Raw genomic sequence first — 9,874 nt, forward strand, 5'->3', positions numbered from 1 at the left:
AAGAGGTTGCAGCCTCTTATTGTTTTTGGGTGCACTTGTCAATAGAATTTCTGAGAGTAGTAGACACTGCATTTTTTTTACCACTAATGTGACTTAGTTCCAGCCCAAGCATGAGGATAGGGAGTGCAGGGACTGAAAGTGGCATGAGTGCTAGTAGATGGTGGTGGTGCTGCTGTTACTGGAACTCGGGAGCATTATTGTCAAATAGCTATAAGTGACAAAAGAAATGGTTCACCTGTAAGAAACAGCCACCTGTCAAGAACAGCAATAGCTAAATTAAATAATATCAGTACAGCAGGTGGATATGCAGTCAAGGACAGGTTGTGTCAGCAACTCGTGGACAGCAAAGTATCAAATCAGTAGGCAGAAATCAAAGTTGAAATACAAGTTGGGTTCAGTACTGGATCAGTTGAGCAGAAAGAAAAGAACTGTTGAGGTGGGTCAGATTGTCAGTAAGAGAAATCAGGATTGGCTGCAGAATCGCTGGTCACAGGAGAAGCTGATGATTTCTCAGCATTGGATCTTGCAGGTCTCATTCTAAATAATCCACTTAAAGCCACAATTAGCAATGAGTCTAAATGCATGTTCATGCTCATGCCCGAAGATAAAGATGTGCACACGCCTGACCACTAATATGTAATTGTGCACATTTCTGAATGCAGAAATATGCTGCAATGTGAGTTGCCCTGATCTTCCTGTTTTTGCTCCCTCCCAAGGACAACCTTTGGATGTCCATCTGTCCATTATGGCTTTGATTTCGAATTCTCCCTCTTTTTGTCAAAGGCCCTTTTGTTGTCTCTCTATGCTTTGGTTATTGCCTGGGAATGGCATGAATTTTTACATTTAAATAAAAAATAAACTGTCATAGACCTCCAGTAATGGGGGATTGGGTATTGTTGATAACATAAAGGCATTATGGAAACTTTTGACTTGTCATTTTGTACTGCCTTTGTTGATATAATTCTCAACCTATACGGTGTAATGGCTTGAAGGGGGGCATGTGATAAACAAATGTAGGAGAATTGTAATTGTCAGGAGTGGAAATAATTGTTGGAATATCCACATTAGTCACCCGAGGATGCTTTAGAACATTCTAAAAAGCAATCTTTAAATTACACATATGCATAATGGCACATCATCACGGAATGGCTGTAATATAAGGTAGTGACAGCTGACTTCCAAAATCAAGATATTTGCATGGGATAGAGAAAGCAGCAACAGATGGGCACTTTAGAAGAGGACAATGCAGAATCCAATTCTCAGTGACATAGGTTTAATATGGACAATGCAGACGTGGAGTATATGACTTAAAAAAGGCTTTAGAAGTAAATTAGTGTGTTACCATTTCCACAGGGAAACATTTTTCATTTTCTTTAATTAAAATTGAATATTTTATGCACTGAGCAGGGAATTCAACATGTGTGCTGCAGCCGTGTTCTTTTCATGTGGTGTAGAAATGAATGCACATTGGGCTTTAGCTATAAAAAGTAACAGCAAGAGAAAGTGCTCTTCCAAGCATTTTTTAAGAACTTACAGAATGTTATCTTAGGAATGCCAAGATGATCACAAATCATCCTATCTTAAAAAAAAACTATACATAAAAGATTCGTTTTGTTGATTTTACATTGTGTTAACTGGTATCTGAACAGGAGCCTGAATTTTGTTTTGCTGGAAACAGACCATGTGTTGCCTTACTGAACTGCTGCAAGCCCATGATATATTGCGAAATATATTTTAATTCTAAAAAGTTTTTTTACCTGATTAGGTATAATTATTTATTATTATTACTTAAAGTGAACCCGTATTAAACAACCACTGTGAGGAAGCTAATCTACAATGTCTTTATTAACGTTATCTTTCTTATTTTACTTTTATTCACTGCCCAAATTCTTGCTGCAGCCCCTGCAAATATCCTAGGTAAATGCTAAACATTCCCTGTGGTTGGTACTTTCACACCGCTAGGCAAGCTAGAAAACCCTACCTTACTACCTATCTCTCCTTCACAAAGTATTGATATTAAATAGGCAGAAGAAAGCAATGAATCTAAGCAAACTACACAATAACTTGTATGCTCATATGATTCTCCTTTAATAGACTTCTGAGCATTCCCTTCCAAAGTCATGTCATTGACACTATGCTAAAACAGTTGTCTGTTTACACCACTAAGACCCAATGTATAAAAATCAACAAGAATTTCCCTTCCTCCTGTTATAGAACAATATATTATCTGTATCTTTATTATGTTAAAATTTTGTTATCTGTATGTTAAAAATGTAAAACCTAATAAACTTGATTGAAACAAAAATAAACAAGAAAAATGTGTCTTTTTTTAATCTAGAAAACAAACAGTTGTACATAGTAATAGACCATGCAGTGGCTTCTGCATGTTTATAAATGAATCACAGATTTTTCTATTGATAACATCTGTAGAAGCAGACAAATTGTTGTTGATAAAGGAAAAATGGACAGCAATGCTTTTCTTTTTATCTATTGTCTTTTAAACTGCCTAAGTTGCTGGAAAAATGTGCCCAGAGAAAGGGCTTTCAGTTCTTTGAAATCCTCAAGGACTCAGAGAAAGAAGAGTTATGAAATTATAGAAGAAAGATGAAATGGCCTTGCTGTGCCCTCCCCTGCAGCTATAAATACTTCAACCATGGATAAACTTTTCCTGTGCAGGTAATTTGTCAGAACAAAATATGTTTAGAAGAAAAAAGTACAGCATGAATTAAAGGAATCATTAATGTGGTTTTTTGCACAGTGAACCGGAAATTTGGTCCATTTACTCCAGGGTTTGACAGCTGTGATATTTATTACATTTTATGAATTGCAGTTTTAAAGGAGAACTGTGGTCAGGCCACGTATTAATGATTAACAACTCACAGCCTGTCCCCAAAAGGTGTGAGCCCAATGAAAGCTGACACAGTGCAGTCCATACATTGGTGTTCTGGTTCCACAAAATTAGATGAAAATAACTTTAGAATAAAGCCGGTGCACTGCACATAAAGACTGTAGGCATTTCTATCCTTGCGCTAGGATTTTTGCAAGAATATTATTTACTGAGCTGGAAAAACCAGTCCAGTTTGAGGTATAATTTTACTTCATTAGGTCCAGGATTAACAAGGAATGTCTACTCAAATAGAGGAGGTTAAGTGGCCATGAGATCACATGACCACCTCAGAACATGTTACAATGTAACCGCCTAAAAGCAAACAAGACAAATTTACAACATACAGTAAATTTAAGTGTAACCAAAGATAAAATATATTTTGTACACTCATTTTGGAGTTTTATATGGTTGGGAGTTAGTCAGTTTTGCTTGAAAGAAAGGTTTTATAGTAAATTATTGTTTTATACACATAATGTATAGACATTAAGTAGGCAGCTTTAAAACATCGAAACTAAACCAAAATGTCATCTTGGTTTGAAATGGGAGAAATAGGTTATTTAAAACGCCAAACCCCAAGTTTTAACTTTTTTTTTTTATTTTTATGTTTTTTTACTTTGGTACAGTTTTACGTTGTACCAAAGTAAAATCAAGTAGATGGCTGTATGTGAAAACCAGCAGTCAACCAGCCAAGCCTCATCATCTTTATTAAAGGAATAAATGTAAGGTATATAGACTAGAACTGCTGGATAAAAGCACAATATTCACCAGCACCTCATTTAAACTTGGCTATTGAAATCAGCTGCTGACGTATGTTGTGCTTTTATCCACCATGGTCAATAAAATGTTATCATGGATCATGAGCTATTCACTTAAAGATGTGCCATGTAAAAATGGCATTTACCCAAAAGTAATTTCCTCTTCCAGGGAATCTTATTTGCAAACATTTCCTAGGAAGTGTTGGGTGAAGTACTGCAACTTGTTCTTAGCTCTCCAATCATAATTGTAAGAAAAAAAATCTCATTCCGTTTTCTTAGTGTTCCTCTATTTTCCAGTTTACATTTATATAGGTAAATCATACATCATGTCAGCTTAAAGAGTACAGCTTGTTATTTTATTGTCTGCTCTCTAATCTGTTCTCTACCCACACAGACAATTCCATAACCATTGTACATTCAGTTTAACCAGGTAAGAATTAAGCAACTAATACCAATAAACCATGTTGTATTTTAAAGAAAACTGTAAACTAGTTTAACACTGAAATTGTCCGAAAGTTTCAGTTGGGATATTAAAATAGAGGTTCATGCAGATTTATTAACAAAAACAAAATGTGTTACAAAAATGCAATCATTCTTCAAATCATCCTCCCTAAAACCACTGAACTGAGATCAGAACTGTTGTCATTTACCAGTTTACAGAGAGATGAATGGGATGAGCTTATAACTGTTCTGTTTCTCATGCATGGTCCAGTCACAGGCTGGAATGTTAGTGACCGAATCTTGGTCCAAAACCTGGTATTGCTGTATTTATATATATTATGATTTACCTGCACAGGAATAGTATACAAAACATCTCCAGATTGTCATATTTAACTTTTTTTGACAGTTCTAAGATCTAAGTGGCTGCAGAACAAAATAGAAACGTTATAAGTTATAATAACATTAAAATACAGAAATGCTTGTGTAGCAATTGTATATGCTATATTAATTTTTATGGAGAATAAACATTTACCCTTCAAATATTGTAATAACTGTTGCCCTGCTAGCTCTATGGTTAAAAATAATAGCAACTTTAATTATATTATGAATGCTCAAAACTGGGCTTGGGGCTTTAGGCTTCCCCCAGGTGTAGCTTCTCCCCATGTTAAACTGCCACACTTTCTGTATTTTGTTTTTTATTTAATACTTAACTTTTTTTCTAGTGGGTAGTCCTCAATGATTCAAGGAACATTACATATGCCACAACAATCACTATACTGAGCACAGGGTGCTGTGGTGCCGTGGTCAATTATACCCTATACTCACATTATGGGCCTGATTTATCAAAGCTCTCCAAGGTTCAAGAAGATAGACTAACATGGGTGAACTTGGGTGATCCAGCAAACCGAGAATGCATCTGGTCCATCCAATGTCCAAAATATTGCCAACTAATATCAATGATTTTTAAAAAATCAAATACACGTTTGCTGGATCACCCAGGTTCTCCCATAGTAGTCTATCTTCTCCAGTCTTAGAGAGCTTTAATAAAGTGGACCCCATGTCTTTATTCTTCTGAATTGCATGATGACCAATATATTCAAATTCAACAGAGGAATAAGAACATCTAGTGCAAAGTGATATGCTTTGGATAATTAAGATTCACAGGTTACATAATTTACTCTACCTTAACAAATCCCTCTTTTTAAGGTAGCAGTAATGAGTTAGTGTCCCGGCTGTGTGTACTGTAACTACAGGGGATATTACTGGTTTGCTGTCTCTGTGTTTATGAGCAGAAGATATACTGTGCACCTGGAGTCACTGTTTATACCATGTAAGCTCTGTCTGGGATTTGTTTATGCTTCTTTCTCTGCAGATCCTAACATTTTAACATTACAAACAAAAAGTGGATGTAACATGAACATTTGTATTGACTACAGGGAAGATTGAAATTAGAACTAGGGGTTTCTGATGCCTTCTACCAAGAATGTTAAAAAATACAACTCATTGGTTCATTTGTACCAAAACATTACATTTGAACCTCGGTAGCCTAAATTATTTTCTGGATGAATCAGCCAAGGTAAAACCAAAAGTTTAAATTTATTAGTGACTTAGCAAGATAACATTGACATTTTTACCAACTCTTTTAAACAAATCCCAAATAAAGAGCTGCAAATCTGTAGCAACACAATTACTCATGGCGCTATCCATGCCCTTTAATTCCTTTTCCAGGTGAAAGTGAAGAAGGTGATGCCAAATACCCTCTGAATTCATCATCATTTATTTCAATGTACTATTATATATACAGTTTATTTGCTTTGCCTCTCTGAGTAGTGGTAAATCAACCGGCAAACCAACAGATACACAGCTAAAAATTGATCCATAAGGGTTAGATAACTATATTTCTAAAGTGGTTACAAACCTTGTTTTATGTATAGCTTGTTTTCATGTTTGTAAATGGGGACAACCAAACTTATTTATTATTGATGTGCATTCTTAAAGTCTTAAAGCCATTTTTTATGGTTTCAGATATAAAAGTAAAATTGAGTGTGACCTGATGCCAATCAATACCCTGTATGTATGACAATGTTGTCTATATATAGACTTTGATTATCGAGCAGCCATACTTTCATCTGCAAACATATTATTGTCTTATTTGCCAATGTGACTGGGTTCATGTTTTCCAAACAGGATTTGTTTTAAAAAGAGGAAGTCTCCAAATTACCAAATATAATCCATTGACATTGGTACTTATTTGCCTTTTTACAATATTTGACACTATGACCAATAGATGTGTTACCTTGATGGTTATTGGCTGTGGAAATCTGTGAAATATAATCAAATATATTAAGAGCAGGGACAGCAACATTGTACCTGGGTTTTAAAGGTTTGTTCCCATTACAGGTTTGTGGTGCTTCTGAGTTTTTAAGCAATTGCAAGTTATGTTTTAACAAGCAGTTTTAATTTAAAAAAAGAACCACTGCACAAGCGTTTGTGTAAATGCTTATTCTGTCTAGAAAGATTGAAGAAAGCATTATTACGTTTTTTATCCCTTGTTTCTCCTGCAACCAGCATGCTCCAAAATCTCCAGATGTGGACAGAGGAATGAAGAGAAATAGCTTCAGGGGACTAGAGAGTGAGGAAAAGGGTAAGTACAGGTAGTCCCAGAGTTAAGGACATCCGACATACGGACGATTTCTAGAAATGAACGGGGCTTCCCTGCTGCTCGTGTGCAGGACGGAGGCTTGATTGGAAGGAGGGAGGGGGTAGCATGGATTGCATAAGAAATCTTTTGCTAAACACAGCTGAGGTTGTAGGTGATATTAAGGACTGAGCTCTTCTGCAACATCTTTTAACTATTTAATGACCAAGACAAACTCTGCAGTTGTTTGGTTTTGCATATCAAAGCACAGCTTGCTCCAGACGTTAGTGAATGTCTAGGCTCCATGAAGTTTTTTTTTTTTGATTGTGATTAACTGACAGTGAGGATTTTATACAGTAACTGACACCATGCTGCCTAATATTATGTTGAAACAAACATCTGTCCTAATTGCATTTATTAAAATAATGTACATGTTCCGAGTTACATACAAATTCAACTTCAACAAACCTAAAGGTTGTATTACTGTTTATTCCTATGCCCCTGGATTAAATTAACATTTCACCCTTGTAGTTTGGGTTTGGGTGTATAAAGGCCCTATCTTGCATGTTACCCCTATCTTGCATGTTACCTGGGGACTACCTGTATTACTGTTTATTCCTATGCCCCTAGATTAAATTAACATTTCACCCCTGTAGTTTGGGTTTGGTGCATTTATCCTCTAAGTTGATGTTTAGGGTTTGGACAAATTGCTTTGTTTTGGGAGTTAATTTATAGACCTATATTTGCAGAAATGTCTTGGCAAATCTGCTGATTTACTTTTTTCCTTATACATTTTTTATGCCACTAATATTTATCTCTAGGATTGAACAAATATACTGGGAGCATATAGTACATCATTTGTTTAACAGAAATGTTTTCCTGAATGGCACAAGCATTTATCTATGGTGATTTAAAACTGTACGCTATGCCAGTTTCCCCACTTAGAAGCCTATGCTTGAATGGCTACACTTTCATGCACACCTTTCTAGTATGGAGGGCCACTGATTCAGAATAAATGAGCGAGGTACAGCTTTGCTTTAAGGAGGTTAGTTGAGAAAAATTGTTTAAAAACTGATCTCTACTCACCTAACTTCCAGAGATGGGACATCCATAGGCTTCTTGCTATCATTGACACTTTTCTCCACTCTTTTCCATGTTCTGGAGTTTTAACTGGTTGCATCGGCAATAATGATCATCTTGGAATTTAGCGTAAGTGCATATACAGCTTAGTGTACAAAAGAAAGGAGATTGCAACAGGAACATAATAACCATTAATTACAAAGAGAATATGGTATGTCTCTTGGACCATGTCAGCTTGGAACCTTTTAAACTTTTGATTACAAACTCTGTGGTAGGCTACTCTCAGGTGCATAAATAAATTGCCGCTATGTGCCCTGGAGCAAAAAAGACGAATCATACAAAGGACAATTTTCAATAAAAAAAACAAGCAAATGTATCAATAAAACATAAAAGGCTTTCTATTGAAACAGTAAAACAGTCAAATCAGGTAACAGCAGCTCGCATTGATCCAGTTACTTATTCTAATAACTGAAACCTCACCTGAACTGTTTGAAGTGGTATGTATACAGTTAGCACTGGAGATCTAACAGCCTGATATATTATTTTCTTTGTTTTTAGAAGGAGGGAGGTGCACAATACTAAGAGAGGAGTATGTGCTGGGTTTTCAGTCTGGTGATATTTAGAAATGTCTCCCAATGTGTATAGCTGAGTTTTATACATATTATTTTAAACACAGAGTCCATGTATATTTTAAATGTCACTACAAACTTTGTAACATATACTACAAGGTGTTATGCTTATTCAGATGGTGCACGTTCTTGACAGGTAAAACCAATTTGCTTATGTTTTGGATATGTGATACATCCACTGTTTACAAGAGCAAAAGAGGAACTGCAGTTAAATTTATCACTTAGTCACAATGTGCATATAAGGGTGTAATGAGTCTGCTTGTACAAAATCAAATTGTACTGTTATAAAAAAAGACCACAAAGTACAGTGGACAAAAGAAGAGCTACTTCTTATATCTCTAAATATATCAAAATTATGTTAGAAAATTTCACATTTAAAGTAAAATTTTTCTGAAGGAAACATGGAGGCTGCATTTTCTACTTCTCATTTTGTGAATGCTAGTTTCTTACTGTTACATTTGCCCTCTTGCTTCTATTACTTTGGGGGATATTTTTAAAAGCAATATGATATATACTATGTAAAAATAGGGTAGGTGATTCAAAGGCTGTAAAATATAACACATGCAGTAGGATTTACCTTTAACAAAGCTTTAGCTTTTTGGACCCAGTGGGTCATTATTTTATGAGAATATTTGTGTGACTCCCCCAGGTGTCTTTTGGGAAGGGTTAGCTTTAAAATGATCTTAAAAAAATACATTTGCACTATTGTCAAAAAAATAATCTAGTAAACGGAACAGTATTGTGTATTGTACAGTTCTTAAGAAAATAAATCTTACATTATCTATTTGTGTTAGGGCTTATTTGAAATATAGGGTGTATTGCTGCTTTACAACATTAAAAAGCATTAAAAGTATTTTTTTTCCATTGTAATGGGAGCAGCCTTGCTTTTGGTATTAAGATGTTTCCATGGACCAGCTCAGGCTTCAAGCAGGCCGCAACCAGCTTGATTACACTTCCAGCATCAGAAAAAATCATAATCAGTATTTCAGGATTTTTATTACTTAGGCAGCGTATCCACAGCAATAAAATATAATGCATTTAAAATCATCTGATCAGCCAAAACAAAAGAAAAAAATCACTCAAAGGTAATGTGAATACCATTGCTTATTTGGTTATAATGGCACATGTCAAGGGGTGGGATATATTGGCAACAGTCAATTCAAGGGGCAAGCAAAAGGATCTGAGTGACATTGCTAAGGGGCAAATTGTGATGGCCAGATGATATAACACCCTAAAATGTCAGATCTTATGGTGTGTTTTCCTAGTATTCAGTTGTTAATACCTACCAAAACAGGTTCAAATAAGGACAAAGAATGAATTAATGTGTATGGGAATCGGTAGTGCCTATCTAGTCCGCAATCTCATCTAGTCCGATCCAATAGAAGAGATACCGTAGCACAAATTGCTGAAAAATAGTCATATTGCCTACAATGGGCACATGAGT

This window comes from Pyxicephalus adspersus, chromosome 7 (assembly GCF_032062135.1).
Source record: "Pyxicephalus adspersus chromosome 7, UCB_Pads_2.0, whole genome shotgun sequence".
In the NCBI taxonomy this organism is placed as follows: domain Eukaryota; kingdom Metazoa; phylum Chordata; class Amphibia; order Anura; family Pyxicephalidae; genus Pyxicephalus; species Pyxicephalus adspersus.